The 26,488-nt window shown below is 35.5% G+C and overlaps 1 long non-coding RNA gene and 1 pseudogene across 18 annotated transcripts in view; one reads left to right on the top strand and one right to left on the bottom strand.

Annotated features, from left to right (window-relative positions):
• LOC102151150 overlaps positions 1 to 26,488 on the top strand; it is a 653,134-nt gene that overhangs the window by 176,865 nt on the left and 449,781 nt on the right. For 17 of the 18 annotated variants that reach the window (XR_005372361.1, XR_005372355.1, XR_005372358.1 and 14 more), the window contains one exon: positions 2,501 to 2,623. This is a non-coding gene — a long non-coding RNA (uncharacterized LOC102151150). Of the gene's footprint in view, positions 1 to 2,500; positions 2,624 to 21,345; positions 21,724 to 26,488 lie in introns of those variants that run through there. The other variant, XR_005372368.1, reaches the window with a different exon arrangement.
• Positions 10,463 to 11,183, bottom strand: LOC483047 (annotated as a pseudogene).

The raw sequence follows: 26,488 nt of genomic DNA, 5'->3' as shown, positions 1-26,488 counted from the left end.
TATAACCCATAAAAGAACATTTAGATCAAAATGCTTAGAGTAAAAGCTTGGTTTTATTGTAAGAAAAAATATATGTAGGTATGTATTTATAGTTACAATTCTTATGACAAGACACCTATCTTTTTTTTTTTAATTTATTTTTTATTGGTGTTCAATTTACTAACATACAGAATAACCAACCCCCAGTGCCCGTCACCCATTCACTCCCACCCCCCGCCCTCCTCCCCTTCCACCACCCCTAGTTCGTTTCCCAGAGTTAGCAGTCTTTACGTTCTGTCTCCCTTTCTGATATTTCCCACACATTTCTTCCCCCTTCCCTTATATTCCCTTTCACTATTATTTATATTCCCCAAATGAATGAGAACATATAATGTTTGTCCTTCTCCGACTGGCTTACTTCACTCAGCATAATACCCTCCAGTTCCATCCACGTTGAAGCAAATGGTGGGTATTTGTCATTTCTAATAGCTGAGTAATATTCCATTGTATACATAAACCACATCTTCTTTATCCATTCATCTTTCGATGGACACCGAGGCTCCTTCCACAGTTTGGCTATCGTGGCCATTGCTGCTATAAACATCGGGGTGCAGGTGTCCCGGCGTTTCATTGCATTTGTATCTTTGGGGTAAATCCCCAACAGTGCAATTGCTGGGTCGTAGGGCAGGTATATTTTTAACTGTTTGAGGAACCTCCACACAGTTTTCCAGAGTGGCTGCACCAGTTCACATTCCCACCAACAGTGTATGAGGGTTCCCTTTTCTCCACATCCTCTCCAACATTTGTTGTTTCCTGCCTTGTTAATTTTCCCCATTCTCACTGGTGTGAGGTGGTATCTCATTGTGGTTTTGATTTGTATTTCCCTGATGGCAAGTGATGCAGAGCATTGTCTCATGTGCATGTTGGCCATGTCTAGGTCTTCCTCTGTGAGATTTCTGTTCATGTCTTTTGCCCATTTCATGATTGGATTGTTTGTTTCTTTGGTGTTGAGTTTGAGAAGTTCTTTATAGATCTTGGAAACTAGCCCTTTATCTGATATGTCATTTGCAAATATCTTCTCCCATTCTGTAGGTTGTCTTTGAGTTTTGTTGACTGTATCCTTTGCTGTGCAAAAGCTTCTTATCTTGATTAAGTCCCAATAGTTCATTTTTGCTTTTGTTTCTTTTGCCTTCGTGGATGTATCTTGCAAGAAGTTACTATGGCCGAGTTCAAAAAGGGTGTTGCCTGTGTTCTTCTCTAGGATTTTGATGGAATCTTGTCTCACATTTAGATGTTTCATCCATTTTGAGTTTATCTTGGTGTATGGTGAAAGAGAGTGGTCTAGTTTCATTCTTCTGCATGTGGATGTCCAATTTTCCCAGCACCATTTATTGAAGAGACTGTCTTTCTTCCAATGGATAGTCTTTCCTCCTTTATCGAATATTAGTTGCCCATAAAGTTCAGGGTCCACTTCTGGATTCTCTATTCTGTTCCACTGATCCATGTGTCTGTTTTTGTGCCAGTACCACACTGACAAGACACCTATCTTATAATTTTCATCTTTTTTTGGCTATTCAGTGAGTGATTTACTACTGAGACTGAAACTTCATTGAAGGCTTTTTTTAACTCTCCCTTCTCAATGGACTCTGCCCTGACCTGCATTTTTATCCCCACCCAAATCTGACAGTCCCAGTCTCCCTCACCCTATTTTTTCCCCCATAGGCACAGAGCACCTTTTTACATTATATTCTATGTGGTTTAATTATTTATTTTGTTACTTATCATTTGTTGTCCTCAGCTAGAATGTAAACTACATTCTACAGAATGTACCATCTACAAACAAATATTTGGCTTAATAGTACTTAGACACTAAACAAATCTTTGTTAAATAAATGAATGATACCATATGTTTAATTCTTTAAATTTCCCTCTCTCTTTCTTACTTTTAAATTTGAGAGCCTAGTATTTTCTGTGTGTCCTCGTGGGAGTTCCATTACCTCTTCTAGTTATCATTTCAGGCTCCTCATATCAATTCAGCTTGAAGTTATACCTTCCTTAAAAAAGTGAAATGAGATGGTACTAAGATTTGATCATGAACATAGTGAGAAATACTGAAACAGCATAGGAACAGAGTGTTTGAAGAGAAAATATGATTGTTTAAAGCATTTTATGTCGGCAACAAATATCACAACCTTCTCTTTCTGTGAGAAGCCACAGAACATATTTCCTTCTAATGTAGGTCTCTGTGTGGGACACTGTGTAAGTGAGATCATTTCAGTCAATTTGCAGTGAGCATGTCTTTCAGTATAGGACATGTGTGACCTTTGTGGGCCTAGATATTGACTGGAGAATTTAAAAACTAAGCTAAGTTGAATTCCTTGTTATCCTGTACTGTTTAAATAGAAACAGCCCACTGGTAAGATGGCTGCATTTTTTTTCTTTATGTTTCTTCAAATTAAATATTTCAATGTTTTAAATAGGAAATCTCTTTCCTAATTGTCACTCATTTTCATCTTCTTAGGAGATATCAAAGAACTATCCAATGTGCTGGCCTCTCACTGCAAAACCACCACAGTAATTTGGAGAATTGTCTATATTCACTTGACGTAAGGAGAGTTCTGTTTCCAGTTTAATTCACCTGAAGGTACTATTTTCTTTTTTAAGTTGCACTATGACTGACATATTAGTAATGGTTCAGTATTTGTAAGAAAGTACTATTTTCTAAGAAAACAGTTATGAATTCTTAGGATTTTTCTTCTTACTAATTTTTATTATTCTTATGACTTATTCTATGATTTTACTTCAATGCAGTAACCATAAATCTATTATTTAACAGGGTTGACAAGTTAATACCCATCTGTGAGTTGATCTTGTTAATCATTTATTAATATTTTAAATAAAAAGCTTTAGGAATGGGGTTAAGCATAAATTTCACAGGCTTGATTAGTGCATATGGTTCAAAAATTAATCCAGTCTCTAGGAAAGGCGATACTATTAACTTTGGCAGAATAAAATTCTTAATATTGACAAAAAGAAGAAGACATGATTAGAACAAATGCCTTCTTTCAAAGTCATGAGCAGACTTCTGAACTACCTGAGTCACTGGGGACAAGGCTGGGGCTGATCTTGTTTTAGGATGAAGTAAACTTTGGATCCTCCTTTTTCTTCTTAGCAGCTCTCCTGTTGTTTCTGGCTTTATGGTGCCTTGAAGAATTGAACCACCTGAAATTTGGTCTGTGAAACTTTGGGCCATTTGCTTGGGGATCAGGACTTCGTTATCATGTGACAGTAGGACTGGAGAGTACTGGGGAAGACTCAGGCTGAGAGAGTTGGAACAAGGGGCAGAGAACTGGCAATGTGTTTCCAGCATCTGGGATCTTAGGGGAATAAGGAATGGCATCTCCATGCTTAGGGTAGAAACAGGGACAAGAGAAAGTACTTTTGTGAGATTCTCTTGCTTCTAAATATTAAAAATTACCTGGAAGAAGAGGCCAACAGGAGCTTCTAATTCTTCATGTAAAAAGGAATATGGTCCCTTGAGGGAGGAGAGGGATAGTGAAAAAGAACTAAACATTTTTTTCCTTTTGATTTGGGCCCTATAACTTCTTGTCAGTGACCAAGGCAACATCTTTCAGGATCAGTCTAGAGATAGTGTGATTTTTTTTTTAAAGGAAAGTTGAAGAATATAAATCCTTTTTTTCCCACTTATGATACAACCACCCCAACACACACACTAGCATCTTTCCCAAGTGATCCATATTCCTTTACCAAAAAAAAAAAAAAAAAAAAAAAGTCCTTTACTCCACAATGAAAAATAAAATATTTAAAATGACAGTAGTTCTGGGTGAGTTGTCACATAAGAGTGAAGGATCTTGATTCAGACCATACACATGCATAGCCATTTTTTAAGGGAAAAGGAGTAGAAAGGATAGTCCAGACATTAATTTGAAGACAGAGTTTGCCTAGAGTCTGCATATTAATCTGCAGAGGATCCCCATAAACATTTTGGTTGCTCTAGAGGAAAATTACATAAGAACACAAAAGCAATCTGATCTTGCCAATTCTGTCTCCCTGTCAGAACTAGAGACCACCATATTGCAAGACAATACTAGTTTTCCTAAGACAAACTAACATGTTTGCTCCCCCGCCCCCCCCCCACCAAAAATATCTTAATATCTTACAGTGGAAAAGAAGATAAATCTAGCACCACTAGCTGTGTTATAGGAAATGTGTTCTTAGGCAACTGGCATGGTCTTGTCACTCAGTTTTCTCATGGAGAATCCAAAGCCTACAACAGGCAAATCATTTGCCCTAATGTTCCAGGAGAGGTTATGCTGAGCAAGCCTGAAGCTGAAGACAAGCTCTGCGGAGTTGTTCTTGAGGCCAAGTTGGCTCCTCATGAAAATCTCCTCCCTTTGGCCTCTTTGTAGTCCTTTTTTTTTTTTTTTTTAAACCCCTTAGCCCTCTGGCTGTATTGGTCTTTGTCACTGGATGCATAGGTTTGACTATAGGAAAACTGCACATTTAGCATCCTTTAGCTATTTAACCTCTGTCGAACATGACCTTGGGCAAGTTTCTGTTTTCAGTAAATTGAAGACAAGATTCGTTCTTATAATAAAATAACTACTGTGCTCACATAATTCTTGTTCTAAATAAAATAACCTTATCTCTATTTTTTGATGTATAAAATGTTATTAATAAGCTGTAAAAAGGGGGCATCTGGGTGGCTCAGTGGTTGAGCATCTGCTTTTGGCTCAGGTCATGATCCTGGGGTCCTGAGATCTAGTCCTGCATTGGGCTTCCTGCAGGAAGCCTGCTTCTTCTTCTGCCTATGTCTCAGCCTCTCTCTCTGTGTCTCCCATGAATAAATAAAATCTTAAAAAAATAAGCTGTAAAAAACCCCACTTTCTCATCATTCTTAAAAATATGTACTTCATCTAGAAGGCATTATTTCACAGACTCGTGTATTCTTGGAATTGGATTGAGTATTAGGTGTGTAGCCTTATCTCCTCACCTGCTGCTCCTCCTTTAGGTAAGGAATTCATTCCCTCTGATCATGACACTCCTGGGTACTTACAAAGTGACATGCATTGTGGTAAGATCTTCAACATATACCATCTCGTTTAATCCATACCACAATCCTACAAGGATGAGGACAATGACAGTTGGAGTTGTAAATCGCATTTCTTGGCCAAATTTAAACAGCTAGTAGATGATAGAATTAAGTCTTCTTGTCACTCCAAAAAACATGCTCTATTTCTTCCCTCTACAGTAATCCTGCAAATTGTCATATGGGTTAAGTTTGACTCATGAATACATGGCAATCTAAGGCAGCTCATTCTCTGAGTGTGAGAATTGTTTTCCTCATCTTGCATTGACGTTGGTGGCCCTTAACATCTATCCACTGGCCCTCATTGTCTCCTGTGGGGGCTATTCTCTTTTCCATACCCATTGTCAATGTCCAGACTGGCATAGAGCAATGAATCTTGAAAAAATAACATTAACCTAGTGCTTAGCAACAGACACAAGCCATCACTAACAAATAATATTCAAAGTGCTTTTTGGCTGTAGTGAAATATCAATTTCAAAGTGTACTGTGGGGCTTAATTTTATTTCTCTTGCTAAGAATGTTGGGGCCTTTTATACCATTTTCATTTTTCAATAGACAGTCATTAAATTTCCTGTCTGGATCTGGAAAGGCCTAATAAGCTAGGTGTTTGTGTGTGTGTTTATGTGTTTATGTGTATGGTTGGAGGTGGGAAAGGGTGTTGGAATAGGCTGGATTCCAATTTTAGAGTAGCTTCCTTCATGTAGCACAGGGTCACATGTGAATCTACTCAGTGTCTTGTATTTTACCTTTGGATTTTGTTCTTAACTGTGCAGCTTGTTAACTCTTGAAGAGAATATTTATATAATGAATTCTACCTACTATATTTTCTTCATTATATTTTACCAGTTATTTTCCACTTGGAAAACAGTTTTTTCAACTACACTATAAAACTAAAGGTTTTGTGCCTTCTGAGTTTCTTCTCTCTTACGCTAATTTTATTTTGTGTTCCTTTTAGCTTGCACTGCTGAGTAAACATGTATAGAGAATAGTTTGTGCATTTCAGTTTAATGACTAGCTGAGAACTTTGATGACAGCAGATCATTTCTAATGATTTATGCCAACAATGAAACACTCTTGAATCTATTATTTACTATAAATTTTAATGACTCTACAAAACTGTTGTATGCCTTTTCAAATAAGCCATTGTGCATCAATACATAATTTCCCCAGATGCCTTCTCTCTTAAAAGACTGCCTGAAAAATACCTTTGTAATGAGCCAAATACAACAGAAAGAAATTTTTTCATTTGAGATTAGAGACTGAATGACGTTCATTTACCAGAATAAATTAGTCATTTCTTTTACATTTAATATGTAACATTCAAAACTTAATGTCCTTTTGAGGTAAAATTTAAATATGGAGAAATAAACAGACCTTCATTGTATGATTTGTTGACTTCTGATAAATGTATACACCATGTGCCCACAACAATAATTGAGGTGGTAAATATTTCTGTCACTCCAGAAAATTCCCTTGTGATCATTTCCAGTTAATTCCTATGCCCCTAGGCTGCCACTGCTTGATTTTAATCACTATAGATTAAATTTAATTCTTTTCAACTTCATATAAATGAAATTATATAACATGTAATCTATATCTGGCTGCTTTTTCTAAATATAAAGTCTTAAGATTCATATTTTTATGTGCATCAGTAGCTAACTTAAAAAATTTGAAGGGTTCCTGGGGTGGCTCGGTTGACTGAGCATCAAACTCTTGATTTCAGCTCAGGGTTGTGAGATAGGGCCCCATGTTGGGCTTCACAGTGGGCTTCTCCCTCTCCCTCTGTCCCCACTGCACACACTCTTTCCAAATAAATAAATAAATAAAAAATAAATTCAAAAATAAATAAATAAATAAATGAATTGAATAGTATTTCATTGTGTAAATACACCACCATTTATCTAGTCTCCTGTTGATTGACATTTGATTGTTTTCAGTTTTTGATTATTATGTAAAGAGCTGTTCGAGCTAGACTTTGTTGGACATATGCACATATTTCTTGTGGACATACTTTTTCATTTCTCTCAAGTAAATATGTGCATGTGGAACTGATGTTGTAGGGTAGATGAATACTTAGCTCTATAAGTAACTGCTAAACTTCACTTTGAAAGATACTGACAAACCTAATGCCTTTTTATTCTATAATAATGTGAGAACTGCCCAGCTGCATCCTACAGCCAGACTTTGATGTATCAAGTTTTCTTTCTTTTTAAGGATTTTATTTATTTATTTATTTATTTATTTATTTATTTATTTATTTATTTATTTATGAGAGACACACAGAGAGAGAGGCAGAGACATAGGCAGAGGGAGAAGCAGGCTCTTTGTGGGGAGCCTGATATAGGTCTCAATCTCAGGACCCTGGCATCACAACCCAGGTGCCCCACAATTTTTCTTAATTAATAACTTCTGATATGAGTTTTTAAAGAATAGTTTCAATCTAATTGATATATTATTCTAAATAGTCTTAAATTTTAATTTAAATACATGGTAAAAAACTGTAAATGTATTTTGATGTGTCTATGTAATATATTGCATTCCTACAGAACATATATCTGGTTAAGACAAGTCTGTAGGATGCTGTTCTAGAGTCCAATTACTTTAACCATTATAGTCCAGAAGAGTCCAACCAATAGACATTTCCATATATAATAACACTCAAGACTTTATGGAGCCAGCGATGAGTTGAGAAGGCTGAGCCCACACTATATAATAAGAACTGTGAGAACATAGCATTTTCTCTTCCCCTTCTTTCCTTCATTTGTTGCAATTTGACAATTGCGTAAGACGTTGGACAAATGCCAAGATCATAATTGCTCTTTTATATATTGGTATGTTGAAATTACTTGTGATGTAGTAATTTTTAAAAATTAATAATAGTTAAGGTAGTAATGTATATACATAGATGTTTCAGTACCTATGAAGTGTTCAGTGTGCCTCTTTCTGATTATATCCTTCTTCTTCCCCCATTTTCAGGGGTAACTGCAATCTTGAATTTTGTGATTAGCATTTCCTTACATTTCTTTTTTTTTCTTTCTTTTTTTAAATTTATTTATGATAGTCACAAAGAGAGAGAGAGAGAGGCAGAGACATAGGCAGAGGGAGAAGCAGGCTCCACGCACCGGGATCCTGACGTGGGATTCGATCCCGGGTCTCCAGGATCGCACCCTGGGCCAAAGGCAGGCGCTAAACCGCTGCGCCACCCAGGGATCCCTCCTTACATTTCTTTACAGCTTCCCTTATATGTTTTCGAATAAAATTTTGCTTAGATTTATATGTTTTTGACATTTTTGAAAAAAGAAATGTATATATTCTGAGACTTGCTTTGTTCACTTTTGTATTACACTTATTCATGTTGATGCATGTAGCTATAGTTCACTCATTTCTTCTCTTCTCAAAAAATTGAGTTGTTTTGAGTTTTTCTTTGCTGAGGAAAACAATGATGTTCCAAATATGGTTGGTTTCTTTCTTTCTTTCTTTCTTTCTTTCTTTCTTTCTTTCTTTCTTTCTTTCTTTCTTTTTCTTTTCTTTCTTTTCTAGAGAGAGAGAGAGAGAAAGAGAGAGCAAGAGTGAGAGTGTGGGCAGAGGAGGGACAGAGGAAGAGAGAGAGAGAATCTTAAGCAGGCTCCATGCCCAGTGTGGAACTCAATGCAGGGCTTGACCTGAGCCAAAATCAAGAATCTGTAGCTTAACTGACTGAGCCACTCAAGCATCCCCAAAATATGTTTATATGTGTTTCGTGATAAACAGATGCAAAATTTTCTGTAGCATATAATCTTTGGAGTAGAAATTGATGGGTCATAGGATATGTGGATTTACACTTTGCTGGATAATGATAAATTGCTTTCCAAAGTAGCTATATTAATTTATACTCTCACCAGTAGTGTATAAAAAGTCCCTTTGTGAGGGATGGAATACTTCCAAACTTGTTTTATGAGGCCAGCATCACCTTAATTCCAAAACCAGACAAAGACCCCACCAAAAAGGAGAGTTATAGACCAATATCCCTGATGAATACTGATGCAAAAATTCTCAACAAGATACTAGCCAATAGGATCCAATAGTACATTAAGAAGATTATTCACCAGGACCAAGTGGGATTTATCCCCGGGTTGCAAGGCTGGTTCAACACTCGTAAAACAATCGTGATAGATCACATCAACAAGAGAAAAAACAAGAACCATATGATCCTCTCAATAGATGCAGAGAAAGCATTTGACAAAATACAGCGTCCATTCCTGATCAAAACTCTTCAGAGTATAGGGATAGAGGGAACATTCCTCAGCATCTTAAAAGCCATCTACGAAAAGGCCACAGCAAATATCATTCTCAATGGGGAAGTACTGGGAGCCTTTCCCCTAAGATCAGGAACACGACAGGAATGTCTACTCTCACCACTGCTATTCAACATAGTACTAGAAGTCCTTGCCTCAGCAATCAGACAACAAAAAGAAATAAAAGGCATTCAAATTGGCAAAGAGGAAGTCAAACTCTCTCTCTTTGCAGATGACATGATCCTGTACATAGAAAACCCAAAAGACTCCACTGCATAGATACACTGCTGGACCTTTTGCAGATGTACCGAGAAAAACCTGCTGACAAAGTTACAGACAAGGGTGGAAGCATTTTTACAAAAACCTGTTGTTTGTTAGCTGTTTTATTGAAGACAACGAATAGGGCCTCTAGTGTTCGAAGTAAGTCCAAAGTTGTTGACCGTATTTATAGTCTCTACAAGCTTACAGCTCGTAAACATAAAATGAATACTGAAAGAACACTTTATAAACAAAAGATGAATTCTTCTATAAGTACTCCCTTTATTCCAGAAACACCTGTAAGAACCAGAATAGTTTCAAGACTTAAACCGGATTGGGTTTTGAGAAGAGATGACATGGAAGAAATCACAAATCCCCTACAAGCTATTCAAATGGTGATGGACACACTTGGCATTCCTTACTAGTAAATGATAACATTTTCAGTATGTACCGTAAAAAATACTAAAGCTAATCATGAATGTTTAAAGTGTTTTTGGCTCTCCTCTGTACAGCTTCTGAAATCTGACTCTGTATTAAAATTAAAAAATATATATGTAACAATCAAAAAAAAAAAAGGACTTTGAGATATCATGAGATATCATGAGATATCATGAGACCTAGATATCTCGCTCCCTCACTAGAAGCCGGAATGCTGCCTCTCTTGCTCATGTGCTTTTGTGTATTGCTTGACTCTACACAAAATCTTGCCCCAAAGATCAAGTTGTCTGAAGAGCCAACTGTGATTGTGAGTGTTGGCTGTGTCATTAAAACTTGTCATCTCTAAAAAAAAAAAAAAAAAAAAAAAAAATCGCCCAACATGCTGGTGTACAGAAAGCTTTTTTTTTTTTTTTCACAGAATATTTTTTATTACTCTACTCCTTGTACCATGCATGGAAACAGTGTGTTTCATTTTTAAGTCCAAGAGAAAAGATAATTCCCAGATAGCTGGAATTCACGGACAGAATGAAACATCCAAATTTCTTCATTTGAAGTTAAAAAGTACTTTAGCCGTAGGCAGCATCAGGCAGAGCAGACTCCCATGCTGCACCCCTGTGAAACTAGGTTTTCCCCGAGCGGAGAGGTCTCTTCTTGCCAGAACTGGTTTCCCTGCTCAGAAGGTTCAGAAGCCGGTTACCATACTGCTGGCTGGACCCCGGACAGCTGCCCGTGGTCTGCTAAGTGACAGAAGACAATAGGACTAAGCCTCCAGCGCCGCTTTGCACCACGTGGACGGGATGTCATAACACACCGGTTTCGGATTCTGACAGGACAGCTATCCCGGGGAAGGGCGGCGGTTTCTCCATCAGCCACTTCCTGAAGATCTTTTGGCAAGATGGTATTCTTTCTGAGTGCATTGATCCGTAGCCTCTCATCTGCATATTCATAGGCCATTTTTCGTCTCTTCACATCACGCAACGTTTTCCAGTCCACATAATAACCTCGAACTTGGTCTGAAGCTGATGAAGGAACCATCTGCCCGACGGTCCGCAGCAGAGAGCCCAGCATGAACTCTTACAGCAATTCACAATGTGGCAGGATACAAAATCAATATTCAAAAATCCGTGGCATTTCTATACACTAACAATGAAACTGAAGAAACAGAAATTAAGGAGTCAATCCCATTTACAATTGCACCCAAAAGCATAAGATACCTAGGAATAAACTTAGCCAAAGAGGTAAAGGACCTATACCCTAAAAACTACAGAACACTTCTGAAAGAAATTGAGAGAACAGAGAGATGGAAAAATATTCCATGCTCAGGGATTGGAAGAATTAATGTTGTGAAAATGTCAATGCTACCCAGGGCATTTTACACGTTCAATGCAATCCCTATCAAAATACCATGGACTTTCTTCAGAGAGTTGGAACAAATACTCTTAAGATTTGTGTGGAAGATGTGGTGTGTATATACAATGGACTATTACTCAGCCATTAGAAATGATGAATACCCACCATTTGCTTCCACGTGGATGGAACTGGAGGGTATTATGCTGAGTGAACTAAGTCAATTGGAGAAGGACAAACATTATATGGTGTCATTCATTCGGGGAATATAAAAAGTAGTGAAAAGGATTGTAGGGGAAAAGAGAGAAAATGAGTGGGAAAAATCAGAGAGGGTGACAAAACATGATAGATTCCTAACTATGGGAAACAAACATGGGGTGGTGGGTGGGGGATGGGGTGACTGGGTGATGGGCACTGAGGGGGGCACTTGATGGGATGAGCACTGAGGGTTATACTATATGTTGGCAAATTAAACTCCAATAAAAATATACATATAAAAAATAAAATTTAAAAACCACAAAAAAGTCCCTTTGTGTCAGAACTTCTTAATGCCTGGTTATATATTTTTTTTCAGTTTCGTACATTTAAAATGAAATCTCCTGGTCTTATTTACGTTTTCCTAATTACTAATGAGAATAGAGTGCATTTCTATATTTTAGATTTGTGTTTCTGCTTCTGTGAAGTATCTGCCTTTTGCCCATTTTTCTAATAGATTTTCCTTTTTCTTATATATTTGTAGGTTTTCTTTTAAAACTCTTTTGTGGATTACGTGTCTTGCAGTTGACTTCTCCTAGTTCTTAATTTTAAAGTAGTTGAATTTACCAATCTTTTCCTTTAGGGTCTGTGTTTCTTTGTCTTACTTATCAGGAGTTCATAAAGAAATCCACCTATGTATTTTTTTTCTAAAATATTTTCATTTTTTTCTTTTTATTTACATCCTTCAATTTCACCCCCTCCCCCCCATATGAAAAGCCATTTGTTCCAGTGCAATTTACTGCATGGTCCTGCCTGTTTCTGCATCTCCATCACATATGATGTATACAAGAATGCATACTTCTTCATGGACTCTGCTCAGTTCTATTGATCTATATTTCTCTTTCCTTACCAACGTCATATAATTACTTGTGGTTGTAAAATACTAAACATTATTACAGCAATAGCTAATTAAGTAGCCTCTTTAAATAATGCCCACCCCCAACTCTTTTGTCATATTTGGAAAAGTTTGCACAAAATTGGAGTTTGTTCTTTAAACATTTGGTAGAAACTTGCCTGTGGAGCCATCCAGGTCTGGTATTTTCTTTGTAGGAAGATGCTTAATTACCAATTAATTCATTTTGTTAGAGGGGTTTCCAGGTTGGCATAATTTTACCCATAATGTTCTTTTATCTTTTCATTCTCTATCTGCAATTGTGTTCTTGTTTTAATCACATTTTAGTTTGTACTTTCTCTCTTTTTTTCTTGATGAATATTGCTAATATTATCAGTTTAGTATTCTTTTTTAAAAACCAACTTTTGGCTTAGTTTTCTTTATTGTACTTTTGTTGTCTATTTAAATTTTGTTCTTGTCTTTAACTCTTTTATTTGGATTCATTTGAGCTTATCATACTGTTTTTTTCTGATGACTTAAATGAATGCTTTGATTATTAATTTTTGAACTTTTAAATTCAGTAATACAAGTATTTCTGGCTATCCATTTATTTCAAAGTACTATTTTGGCTGTATCCCACAAGTTATGACATGTGGGATATTCTCTTTTGTTTAGTTAGAAGTATTTTCTAAATTCGTGTAACTTCTTTTTGGCCCTTTATTCATCAACATTCAACATAGTTTTTTTTTTTTTTAATGTGTGCGCTCACCAAGTGCCAGGGGCTTTTCTAGACCTTTGGGATATATCAATTAAAACAAATACACAGAAAGACAAAGTTCTCTATGGTAGTGAAGCTGTTGGTACTTGCCCATATCTCTTTGTTTATCTTTGAGATCTCAGAGGAAATGCTCGATATGCTAATGTCTTTCTTCATCTCTCTCTGCCAGAGGATATTCTCTAGCCACAGAAGCAAGCTTGGTTATGTGGTAATTCAGAAATGCTGTAGAGTTAGTGCCCAAGAATGATCCTCAACCAGTAAAGTATGGAATGATTCTGAAGCACACCCACAGCAGTATTTCTGAGGGTCCCCAGTGGGAAGACACCCGTTTCTCCAGTTTAGCCTGTTCAGTATCGTACACTATATTGGCTTTTTTCTCTTTCCTTTTTCACCTCCCAACCCCTCACTGTGCTTTCTGGCAATGCCTTTCAAAGGAACTACTATTTACATTCACGTTTTTATTTCAGGATCTGCTTGAAACAACCAGGGTTACATTCTGGTGAGAGAGACAATAAATAATAGATAAAATAAAAAAGTAAATTATGCAGTATTTTCAAGTTGATAAGTGGTATGGAGAGAAAAAGAGCAGGGTGAAAAGTATTTGGAGCAGTAGGTGAGCGTTTGCAGTTTCATATTGGGTGGTCTGGGTGGACTTCCTTGAGAAGGTGGCATTTGAACAAAGAATAAGGAAGTGACAGATTTAGCCATGTGGCTGCCTGGGGGAGGAGCATTCCAGCTGGAGGTACCAGTCTGGTAGCAGAATAAGTGGGAGAGTGTGCTTGGTATGTTTGAGAAACAGAAGAGACCACCATAAGGCTGGATGAGCAACATGGAAATTAGTAGTAAGAAAAGTTTAAAGAGTAGTGGAACCAGTTCACATTAGGTGATTATATACATTTTGTTTTATACTCTGAGTGAAATGGGGAGCCACTAGAGGGTTTTGTGAAGACGAGCCACCTGATTGACTCTAAGTTTTATGAAGAGAGGTGGGGCTGCTGCAGTGCGAATGGTCTCTAGGGAGCCTAAGGTAGGTTGGGGAGATTTGTTTAGGGGCCATTACTATAATTCAGATGATATATAAAGCGGTTCACTTGAGAGTAGGGTCAATGAAAATGGTAGGAAATGGCCACTTCTGTAAATATTCTTTTGATAGAGACAAAAGAATTTCCAGATGATTGAATTCTGTACATGAGATGAGAAAGGGGGTCAAAGATGAGTCCAGAATTTGGCTTTAATCATCCACTAAGATGTACATTTATTAGAAATGGGATTGTTGGTCCAGAGTAAGGTGATTGATATTTTGAAGGCATTGCCAGGTTGATCCCTTTAGCAGTCCCATCTGTGACAGATCAAAAGCTTTTGGCAATAAATTCTCTATTTTTGAAAACCTGAAGATTTCTTTATTCTATCCTTGCTCTTGATGGTAGTTTCATTGAGTATAGAATTACACTTCGGCAATCAATTTCTCTTAGTATTCTGAAGACATTATTCTAATGCCTTTTGGATATTATTGTAGCTTGTAGAAGTCAGCTGGAAGACTAAATTATTATACCTTTATGGATAGTGTGACTTTTTGGGTACTTAAAAAAGAACTGAAGTATAGTTGACACACAATGTTACACTAGTTTCCCTTCCTCTCTGGAACCATCAGTTTGTTTTCTGTATTTATGGGTCTGTTTCTGCCTTTTATTTGTTTGCTTATTCATTTGTTTTACTTTTTAGATTCCACATGTAGGTGAAATCATATGGTATTTCTCTTTCTCTGCCTGGCTTATTTAGGATAATACCCTCTAGGTCCATTCGTGTTGTCACAAATAGCAAGATCTTATCCATTTTTATGGCTGAATAATATTCCTGTGTGTGTGTGTATGTGTGTGTATATCTTCTTTTCCATTTATCTATAAATGGACACTTGGGTTGCTTCTGTATCTTAGCTATTGTAAATAATGCTGCAATAAGCATAAGGGTGCATATATCTTCTTAAATTAGTGTTTTTATTTTCCTTGAGTAAGCAGTGGTGGAATTACTGGATCATATGGTATTTTTATCTTTAATTTTTTGAGGAACCTCCATACTGTTTTCCATGTTGGCTGAACCAATTTACATTTCCACCAAGAGTGCATGAGGGTTCCTTCTCCAGTGGTAAAAAAACAAAACAAAACAAAACAAAACAAAACAAAACAAAATAAAACAAAAAACCATAAAGAGGATAAAACTTTCTTGTGTTTTGATTCTAGCTCTTTAGCTACTTTTTATATCTCTTTTTTGTCTTTGATGTTATGTAGTTCCATATGACATGTCTACATGTGCCTTTCTTTTTCTTTATCTTGACATCACAGGGTTTCTTGAATTTGAGGAATGTTCTCTTTAAATAATTTAGAAAGATCCAGAGCCAATATCTCTATGAATTTTACCTCTTCTCTTCTCTGTAGAAAATTTTCTGGAGCTGTAATTCTCATTTTATTCTCCATGTCGCTTTACCTCTCTTTCACATATACCATGAAAAAATTTTTTGAGGAGCATACTATTTAATATGTTTAGTTCTATTTTTATCTTATTTGTTCTTAATTCATTTACATTGGTCACTTAGGCTGTTATGCTGCAGAAATATTTAAATCCTGAACTCTTAATAGCTTTAAATATGAGCTTTATTTCTCATTCATGGAAATTGCTCTGAGGGCTCAGTGTTTCTGCAGAATATCTCCATTCCAAACTGGCATCAAGGAATGAAGTTTGCTTACATTTTGTGGCTTTACTATCTCAAAATGGGGATTCAAGTCTTGCCACAGCAGGGGAAGAGGGAGTATGGAGAACTTAGGCCTATTTTTAAGTTCTTCAACCTGGAGAAGACACGTATGAGTTCTACTAATAGCTCATTAACCAGAAATAATCACATTGGTACAACTGAATTTCAGAGAAGACTGCAAAATGTAAAGGAACACATGGAATAATCAGTGAATAATAATACTCTCTGCAAAATCTCTCAGTTTTAGATTTTTATCTATATTAGTCATAAATTTGTTTTGCCATATAAACATATGGGCAAAATAAAACTATATGTATAGCTTAATAAATGATAAGAAATTCTTCCATATAACCACCATCCTAGTTAAGAACATTATCTGTGGGATGCCTGGGTAGCTCAGCAGTTGAGTGTCTGCCTTTGGCTCAGGTCATGATCCTGGGGTCCTGGGATCGAGGTCTGCATCTGGCTCCCCACAGGGAGTCTGCTACTCCCTCTGCCTATGTCTCTGCCTCTCTGTGTCCCTCATGAATAAATAAAATCTTAAAAAAAGAAAAAAGAATACTGTCAGCACTCCAAAGCATACATTTGCTTTCCTTCATTGCAATTTTCCTACCCCCAAAGATAACTACTATCCTGACTTTTATATTAACCATCTCCTTATTATTCTTTATGGTTTTCCGCTTATAAATACATCATTAAATAATGTAGTTTAGTTTTGCTTGAGACTGTATATACTGCACATATTTTTGTTTGTTTTGCTTATGTCTTGAGATTCATCTGTGTTCTTGCATCTAGTTGTAGTTTGTTCATTCCATTGGTCAACTAGAGATGGACATTTAGTCTCCAGGGTTTTTTTTTTTTTTTTTTTTTTTTTTTTGTATTTTGAATAAGGCTGCTATAACCACTATTGTGTAGCATATAAGTGTACATGAATTTTTCTTGAGTATTCATACATTAATGGAATTACTTTGGGTAGGGGTATTTTCCATTCTAACAGATAATGCCAGACTTTTCCAAAGTGTATCTATCAGTTGATTCTCTTACCAGTTACATATGAGAGTGAGATTCCCCTTGCTCTATCTATATACTTGCCAAATTTGACATTGTCAGACTTTTGAGAATTTTCTAATGTATTTTGATGTATAATATAGTTTTTCTCTGATTTTACTTTTTACTTCCCTGAATGAACACCTTTTGATGTATTTATTGGCCATTTATGTTTCTTCTTCTTCTTAAAAACAGATTATCTTTTATATTGCTTTCTGGAAGTTTTAAAATTGTAAAATCCCTTTTTGATGTATGTTCTATGTCAGTTCTCTTAACTCTTTAAGTACAGTAAACATATATATTTAAGTCTTTACTCAATAATTCTAATATATGCCATCTAAGTGGATTTGATCTTATTTGTTATTTCTATTGATTTTTGTTCATAGTAAGTTGATTCCTTGTGTTTTCAAGTTTTTTGACTGTGAGTTCATGTTCTTTGGGAGTTTATCTGTGAAAATTCTCTCAAGTTTTAATTTTAAGGTGTTTTCTTTCAGAGTGTTTGAGTTTGCCTCTGCTTGGTGTCAAGGCATACTACTAATTCATGACTACTTTAAATTATTGGCCAAGGCTTCTGGGGAGCCTCATAAGCAAATAATATGATTTCTGCTCCATTTCAATTGAGATTAGGCTTCTGGTTTAAGAATTTTCAGAAGAGATGATCATTCCTTCTCATCCTAGAGCTAACAGAAATAAAATAGGCAAGTATCTTTATCTTCTCCTTGTGCAGTATGGAGTCTTAAAATTTCAGTTCATTCTTTCACTAAGATGTCAGCTCTCAGGGATTTATTTTTTTTTATGAGAGTCTAATCCAACTTCCTATTTGGTTTAGTCCCTAGGTTTATCCCTGTTCTTTAGTCACATAGCCTGGTAAGCATGAAGCTGTAGGCCTCTCGGGATCAGCAGATGTTCCCATGACAGGTACCAACATAAGCATTTTGTTCTCTCTCTGGATTCTGCTTGTCAGTTCTGGCCTCTGAGGATTGCTTTCAATTTCTTGTCAGTTCTTTTGTGCAGTTATAGAATTTTTTTTCTTTTTTTCTGCTCCCCACCCCCCTGAATCCAGCTTTTAAAAGTATTCTATATTGTAAGGATTTTGCATGGTATCTGATGACTCATATTGTGGAATAAGAAGTGAAGTGTTTTTTTTTTTTTCTTAAAGTTGTAGAATAGATACAAAATAATCATTATAAAATGTCACTCTCCATTGCTTTATGTAATTTTTTGAATGGGTTGGAATTGTTGGTGTTAATCCTAGCAGATTAGAAATATGCATGTAAATGGACCATGTGAGTCAGATGGGAAAATATTCAAAAACTAATAATAGACAATGCAGAAAGCAACTTGAAAGGATGCTACCCTTCCCTTTTATTGCACTCTTCCCTCTTAGATGTTGATAAGAGGAAATGAGAAAGGGAAATATCTTGATTGCTATTGAAACGGGTTTCTCAAACTGCTTGCTCAAATCCAATGATAAGAAATTAAAATAGAATTCATTTGCTTTAGAGATAGTGCATTTAACATATTATTTAAGGTCAATTTAAAAAGTAATGAAATATACACAATTGTTTTACAGACACTGTTGACTAACATGAACATTGACTTGCCAGTACTAGGGGCTCCTGTCAGTATAATTTAGCAATCACATGGGAATCATTGGTCTGAGAAACTTTTATTATTAATGCAAAATTAATCAGTTTTGATTTTTGAAATAGTTTTCAGCCAACAGTTGAAATTTGTTCTTATTTCTAAAAAAGACTTATGAGTAAAGTTCTTCATACATTTTTATTTGAACAAAAACATATCAGAAGAAATTATTGTCAATAATTATAAAGCACATTTTTGAATTTTTAGATGCAATAGCTAAAAGATGGTTGTGGTCTTGTAATTTTTATTGTCCTTTTGGTAATTTCTATTGTCTAAAATATGTAATTTAAATATTTAATAAGTATATGTGATTTTAAGAAACAATTTTTCACAAGTGGAAGGTAAGTATATAAACCATTATTATACCACTTTCATTGGAAGGTTAAAAATGGAGGATTGAAGCTCAATAACAAATCATCTTTTATTAAAGAAGAATGAATTTTATTTTAATGTATTTTAATGTCCTTTTTTAGTTCCTCATGCACAAAATCAAATATTTAGACATTTACTTTGAAACTTAAGTTTAATCTATAAAACATGCCTGTAGTATTGTTAGATTTATTTATATATGTGGTTTAACTATTGTTTTTGGCTGGAATGTACAGTGACCTAATAATTATGCAGTGTTGACTTGAGTACATTATTTTACAGATTTTATGGGTAGCACTATTATTTAAAGAATTTTTTCCTTATTAAGAAGTTGAGTTAAAAGTGAAAGCTAATATTTATTTTTTAATAGCCAGGGCAGTAACACTTTATTTTAGTGAGTTTTTAAATGAAACTGTAAATTTTCTATTACTGGTTTACATTATTTCACCCAGAACAAAATGTATTAGTAGTAGAATTTATATAACCAGTAGAATGGAAGTTGATTAGAGTTTTACTTTTCACAGATGGTTGTGTGAGGAAAACATCTACTGTTTAAATGTTGCTTAATTTCCACTATCTGCCCTGCCCTGCCATAAACCCATTAAATGTATTCCCTTGTGGAAGAGTGGTTCTTCAGCAATCATTTTCCTGTATTTTTAAGAAATAACACTGCTCTGGCCCAAGTTGCAGATGAGTATACAGACACACAACCTGACCACCTTCCCCAGCCTCCATAACAACCAGATGTGGGCTCAATTATCTTTTAGCCACAAAATGTGAATGGAAGTAATGTGTGCAACTTTCTGTCATATTCTCTGTAAATGCAATTTCTTGTCCTTCATTTTCTCTTCTTCCTCTTCTGATACTCTGGAACATGTAGATAAGACATTGTAGAGACAGTTCCAATCCTGCAGAATAAGGTAGCACCCTAAGGACCAACAACACAGGAAAGAAAGACCTGGCTTCTTGGAAACCACATGGACTAACGTTGCCTTTCTACCTACCAATCCTGTGCTGGGACCACCCACCAATTCTAGACTGTTAGATAAGAAAGAAAGGAACTTCTTTCTTGACTGGGCTAAGTGAACCACTGTATTTTTGAGCGTCTTATAAGTATAGTTGGTTAGTCTATGTCCTAACACATCTGAAAGTAAGCTAATACAACTTCCATGTCTGTGCTGTCAGATATACTAGTCATCGTCCCTCTAGCTACTGAACATTTTAAATGTGGCAAGTGTGATCGAACTGAATTTTTAATTGTATTTCATTTTAATTTGTTTACATTTAAATAGCACAGATAGCTAGCGGGTATCATATTGGACAACATAACTGTAAACTTTTAGACATTATATAAATGTTAAAATTTATACCTTTGTAAGTTAAAATTTTACAGAGATAAAAATATGGATTACAAAACTTTTTAAGCAAATTCTCCTAAAGAACTAAAATTAACAGCTTATATGTCATATTTTAAAAATAATTTGAATACCTTAAAGATCAGGAAAAATACACAAACATTGCCAATATTCTTATAAGACTTATTAAATGAATTACAGAGATATTGATTCTATGAAGTTCAGATTATTGCTTTATTAGCTTAGAACATATTATTGTTATATCTCTTTCCTAGAGTTAGGAATCCTACCTTGAACTTTCCAAGGTTACAGATTTAAAAAATATATATTTTATTTATTTATTTATGACAGACACTCAGAGAGAGAGGCAGAGACACAGGCAGAGGGAGACGCAGGCTCCATGCAGGGAGCCCGACCCGTTCCTGGGTCTCAAAGATCACAACCCGGGCTGAAGGCGGCGCTAAACCGCTGGGCCATTGGGGCTGCCCAGGTTATAAATTTTTTTGAATTACCAAGCAACTGCTTTTTAATTGGGATATTGAATTATTACCTAGTAGAGTCCAATTGCAATTTTCCAGTCTGAGATGAAAAGATAGAGATAAAAAGAGGCTGGGCCTCTTTTTAATAGGAATAAAGCAGCTATATCAATGGGGCTTTAAAAACTCAACATATGCCTTTTTTGTAGGTTTTAGTTGTTTGAAACTTGGTGTTTTTCTCCAAATGATATGACCTTTAAGTTCAATTTAGACAATATTATATTCATTGTCCTGAAATTGTTATATTTTGACCTCCTTTGCAAGTATTACTGGAAAATTATACTTAATAAATATTAACGCCTTAATTGTAAGGCCATCAAGACTTCATCTCTCAGGAGACAAAGGATGAAGCCTGCATAAAAACATCTCTTTTTTAGGATATTTGGCTAATCCATCATCTTGGAACACAGTCGCTATGCCAGACGTGACCAACAAGGTCAAGTAACTTTGGATCAACTTTCTGCCTGGTTATTGGAAATGCCCCTTGTGGTGAATATTGCTTGCTCTCAGAGTAGTTTCTGCCATTAATAGGACAGAATTGACTTACCAGTTCTTTGTATCTACCCTGTTTATACAGGATGAGGACAGTACATCTCATATGTTATATAGTTAATAAAGAGAATTCTCATATGTATTCACATATTATTCAGTATTATAATTAATACTAAGTGATTCTGTTCTGCTAGGATCACTTTTCTTGTGTGGTTTTATGTTAATTTTCTTTAAAAAAATAAAATAATGGATATTTAATCATTCAGTTTGTATCAATTGACTATTTTTTCCTCTTGGATACTTGAAAGGTTGCAAGTTAGCCAATGAGAGTTCCTATGAGATGTTTCTTTAATTCCCCAATATTGTGTACATTTTGAAAATGTTCCTTCTTTTTAACTACAACAAGGTGTTACATCTTCATGAGAGTTTATTTGGAATTGGTTACCTTTCAAGTTTCCTTGTCTTTTTGCTGCAAGGAGGTGTACACAAATGTTGATGAGCAAACATTTTGAGGTCTATTGATAGAAATGCAAAAAAAAAGATTGTCCTTAAGGTTTGGTTTCACATTGATTTTTTTTCCATTTAATAACTAATGTTATTAAATCCTTTAAACTCTACACCTAATATAAACTTTATTTTCATTATAAAACTCCTTTTAGATGTTTAATTTCTTACACAAACTTTCAGTACTCTCTTCCCACTGAAAAATTTTATGTCTCATCCATCACCATTTTGAAGGGAGGTGGGGAGAAAGAGATCTCATTTGAGGAATTACAGAATTTTTGAACAGGCAAAGGCTTTGGAGATCATTAGTGTGTTCCTTTCGTTATATAGATAAAAAGTTGAAGACGCAGAGTGGACAACTTATCATAAGTTGTATGTCTGTATGTATATGTATACACACACTTATACCCCTTTTTAAATTGTTAAAAATAGTTATACCCCGCTGGAATTGGGCTTTGGAGACTTCCCTGTAAGTGTCTTGGGATTCCTAGACAGATTTGGAGATGGATCAGAATGTACTAGGGCCTGAATTAGGACTGATGCTTTCTCCCTAAGACACTGCTCTGAGGCTATACCTGAGGGTAGGAATTATGTCAGGCCTCTCTCAGACCATCCTCCATCAATTTAGAAACCAAGGGGATTATCAAGCCACTCCATATTTAGAATGAGAAAATGCCAGAGGGACAGTTCAAATCTCAGGTTACTCTGAGCTCATACAATCTGTGTGTCTGCCACAACTGCTCTATATTTTAAGAAATTTTTGAGATAAATGGTATGCCTTATGACTGAATTCTAGCATGAAAATTTAGGTAAAACAGTAGATAATCTTAGGAATCATGAAAGTCATCTAATTCATTTTCCTTATATACAGAACAGAAAACAAATCTGGTTTAAATTTAGGACGTTAAATTATTGGGGTATCAATTCATAACAAGCAATTTGTTCTAACTTTTTAAAGAGTTGCAATAAAAATAAGCAAGAATTTAATTAGATATAAAATATTTTTTTGGATTAAAGTGTTTTTTGGATTATAATAGTTAAATCTGCATAATATTTTAAGCCTTTTTAATTTCAAGTAGATGTCAGATAAACATAGCTAGTGTGCTATAGTCATTAAAAACATCTTTTGTAATTTTGCTGCACAGAGAAAGCTGACGGGTGAACATCCATTAGCATTACCATCTTATATCTAATAAGATATATTTAACATAATAATCTAAAATTGTGAGACTGCTAACCCCCATTCTCAGTAGAAGCCTTTTCTTTGATCATGCATTCTTATATTTGTTTCTTTGGATCTCTTTTTGAAAAAGCTACATAACTAAGAACACAAAGCTTAAAAACAAATTATTTATCATTGGATTAAAATACTTCTGTTTGCTTATATTAGCGCTTAATACTTTAGATGGCTATGAAATATAATAACATAATATTAGTGAAATTAGTAAGACCATGCATGTTTCTATGATGAATAGCAAAATGAATTATATTTTGTACATCCAGCTTTACATGTACATAATTGTTTTTAATATTATTAAAAACCTTCAAAAATATAACAGTAGTCTATCCTATTACTTTAAAAAGTACATTGTTAAAGAACAAAGATGAGAAATTGAAGTTTTCCTTTAGAAGATGTCTTAAAAAGCTGTCACTGAATCAAGGAAGTAATTTGATAAAGACAGCAGTCGACTAGAAATAGAAACTGCTGTTTAGCCCCTGCAGTAAAGCCCTGGAAACAGCTACACAACTACATTTTATAGACTTTACTGGGCTATTAGCTTTATTGTTCAGAGCATATTGATTTATGCAAAAGAATCAGCAACTTTAACTATTTCATGGAAGACATGAACAATTATATTAAAACTTATGAAAAAATTATACAGCTCATTTAAATTCATGGTACTGCCTAGGTTATTTTCATTATACCAATTTGCAAATATAATAACTCATCCTTGAAATCCCCTTGCCTGGCACTTTTCTCTTCTTAGCAAAATCTAATAGGGCAGAATTTCAGTTAACTCTCATGTCATAATGATTTCTTTTCTTACTTGGGGAAGATTTTTTTCTTAACCTACTTTAAAGCAGTCAGGAAAATAAGTGATTAAAGCACATCTAGTGGTGTGGTGTCCTTAGTTTTGTAGAATAAGTTGCTTTCTTAAGTTAATACAAAATATTCATTGTAAATTTATTGCGAGGGGAGATATATGTCAAGATTGGCACACCATAACTCAAATGTGTGAAGAAAACCATCTCTCTTTCTTTATATTATAACTGTTGTCTTTGTCCTCAAGCCCTTCATCATACAAAGGGAAAGGAAAACTTAATTTGTCAATTAAAGTAATTCCATTATTCCTCTGTCAAAACTAATTTTTTTTGAGGAGATTGACAAATAATTCAGGTCTTTTCTGTCATTATCTTGGGAAATGGAAAACTCTTTCCCACATGGTATTGAATGAGATCCCCATGCACATTTGTTGTTCTTCCATTTGAGGTGTTTCTCTTAATGGTCTCTAGGCAGCAAAATTTGTGTGATTACTCCCTTTCATCTGTTCATGATTGATGGTCCATGTCTAGTGTGATTCTTGTTTTTTTCTTTGACATGGTCAAGATGCAGATGTGGCCTCTGTTGTCTTCAGGTCTTGCTAGCAGTAGTTTCCTTGATTCTGGCTGAGATTCCAATTTGCTCATTTTCTTAGATGGTGTCTTCTATAAACATTCTACTACAGAATCCCTTGTCTTCTTCCTGCAATAATCTTATTAGTGAGCTCACCAGCTAGAACTCTCAGCTACTCTTCACATCTTCTGTGGGACCTGTTGGGTGTTCTGCATCCTCTACATACCTGACATAGGCCAAAACACAGCATCCTGACTGTACTATATTTTCTTTATGTTAATGCACAACCTTCTTCAAAGTGGTCTCTTTCTATAGTCCCAAATGAGAATGATGGTACAGACCTGCTTCTGGTTTCTCTAGCATTTTGGGGCTCTTCCTATTGCTTTTCCTTATATTTGGCCCTGGTGATGAGGGTACTGGGGAAAAAAGCAAGAGATAGGAGGATACTTACAAATAACCTCTTTCCCCTTTCTATTGGGTTCCTTTTCCTTTGGTTAAAAGGGCTTTATTCTTTCTCTTCTTATCTAATTGGGGCTTCTTTCAGCCAAATCTTATACTTTCTTAGGTGGATTTGCTACCTAACTAGAGGGCCAAAAATGGTTAAAGATTGCTAGGAGAGAAACCAAAAAGGAAAATTTATCAGTAGATATTTAAAAAATATCCTCATCATATTCTTCATAAAACTCCTGAAATTTCATATAATGCTATCTTTATTTTAGAAATAAAAAGCCAATGAGAGAAATTAAGGAGAGTCAGGAATATACAAGTCTGAAACTTCAGGTTTCCCTGCTTTGGAAACACATCATTCAGTGGATATTTATCAGAGCCCCTCCATTGTGTGTGAAGTTTTGGGAATATTAACAAAGCAAAAGACATTGGCTCCTCTTCTTCTAGTTAGGTAGATAAGATAGATGTGTTGTTGATTAAAAATGGCATATGAGTGTCCAGTGAATCAACACTGTCATAGTTTATAGAGAGAGTGATTGATTTAGACTGGGCTAGTGAAAGAACATTTCATGAGGGGGTAAAATATAAGCTACTTTTAGAAGTATGGATAGGATCCATACTAGTGGAGGGAGGATGATAGTCTAAGGGAAAGACATAACTGTAAGAAATGGGTGGAGGAGAAAGATACAAAATTTATTCGAGAAACAAATAATTCATTTCTGTAGTCAATCTCCTATGTAAGAAATGCTAGGGAAATAAGGCTGACCAAGAAATTTGGGGGTGTTATATTTTGAGACATGGCTAATTTTGCCCTGATGAACAGGACATTTGGGAAGAATTATGATCTGGAGCTAAATGTTGTTAAGGCATAGGGACTCACATGCAAGTCGTATGAGAATCTGGTGGTCAAGTCACAAAGTTCCAAAGAGTGTGGAAACAGGTTTTGTTTTAACAACGCTGCAGTGGTATGAGTAAATATGGAAGGAAGCCAGGGATCTTTATGTGTGAGAAGAGCTTAGAATTCAGTGGCTATAATACTTGAAGACCAGAAAGCTGCAGAGGAAATTTCTTAGTGGATGGGAAGACTCTAGTCCAAAGAGATCCTGTCCTGAGAGTAACAAGAAGGAAGGGCCTCCATCACTGAGAGGATCCCCAGGATAACAACAAAGGCTTGATGGGTCATTTATGCTCTCTGGGAATCTCATCCAATCTCAGGGTTTCTTGATGACATGCAAATGTATGTGACTTGCTCGTGGCAGCACAGTTTATTGGCAAGAATGGATTTGGGAGTCAGACAGACCTGGGATTCAGACAAGCTCAGTTGTATTATTTGCTACTTGTATGATCTTGAGGCAATGACCTTAATATCCATTAAAAAATATCTTAAATGGAGGGCAGCCCCGGTGGCTCAGCGGTTTGGTGCCACCTGCAGCCTGTGGTGTGATCCTGGGGACCCAGGATCA

The sequence above is a fragment of the Canis lupus genome, chromosome 17, assembly GCF_011100685.1.
Source record: "Canis lupus familiaris isolate Mischka breed German Shepherd chromosome 17, alternate assembly UU_Cfam_GSD_1.0, whole genome shotgun sequence".
Classification (NCBI taxonomy): Eukaryota; Metazoa; Chordata; class Mammalia; order Carnivora; family Canidae; genus Canis; species Canis lupus.
Note: the sequence above shows the minus strand (reverse complement) of the source record. Positions and strands in the feature narration are given on the sequence as shown.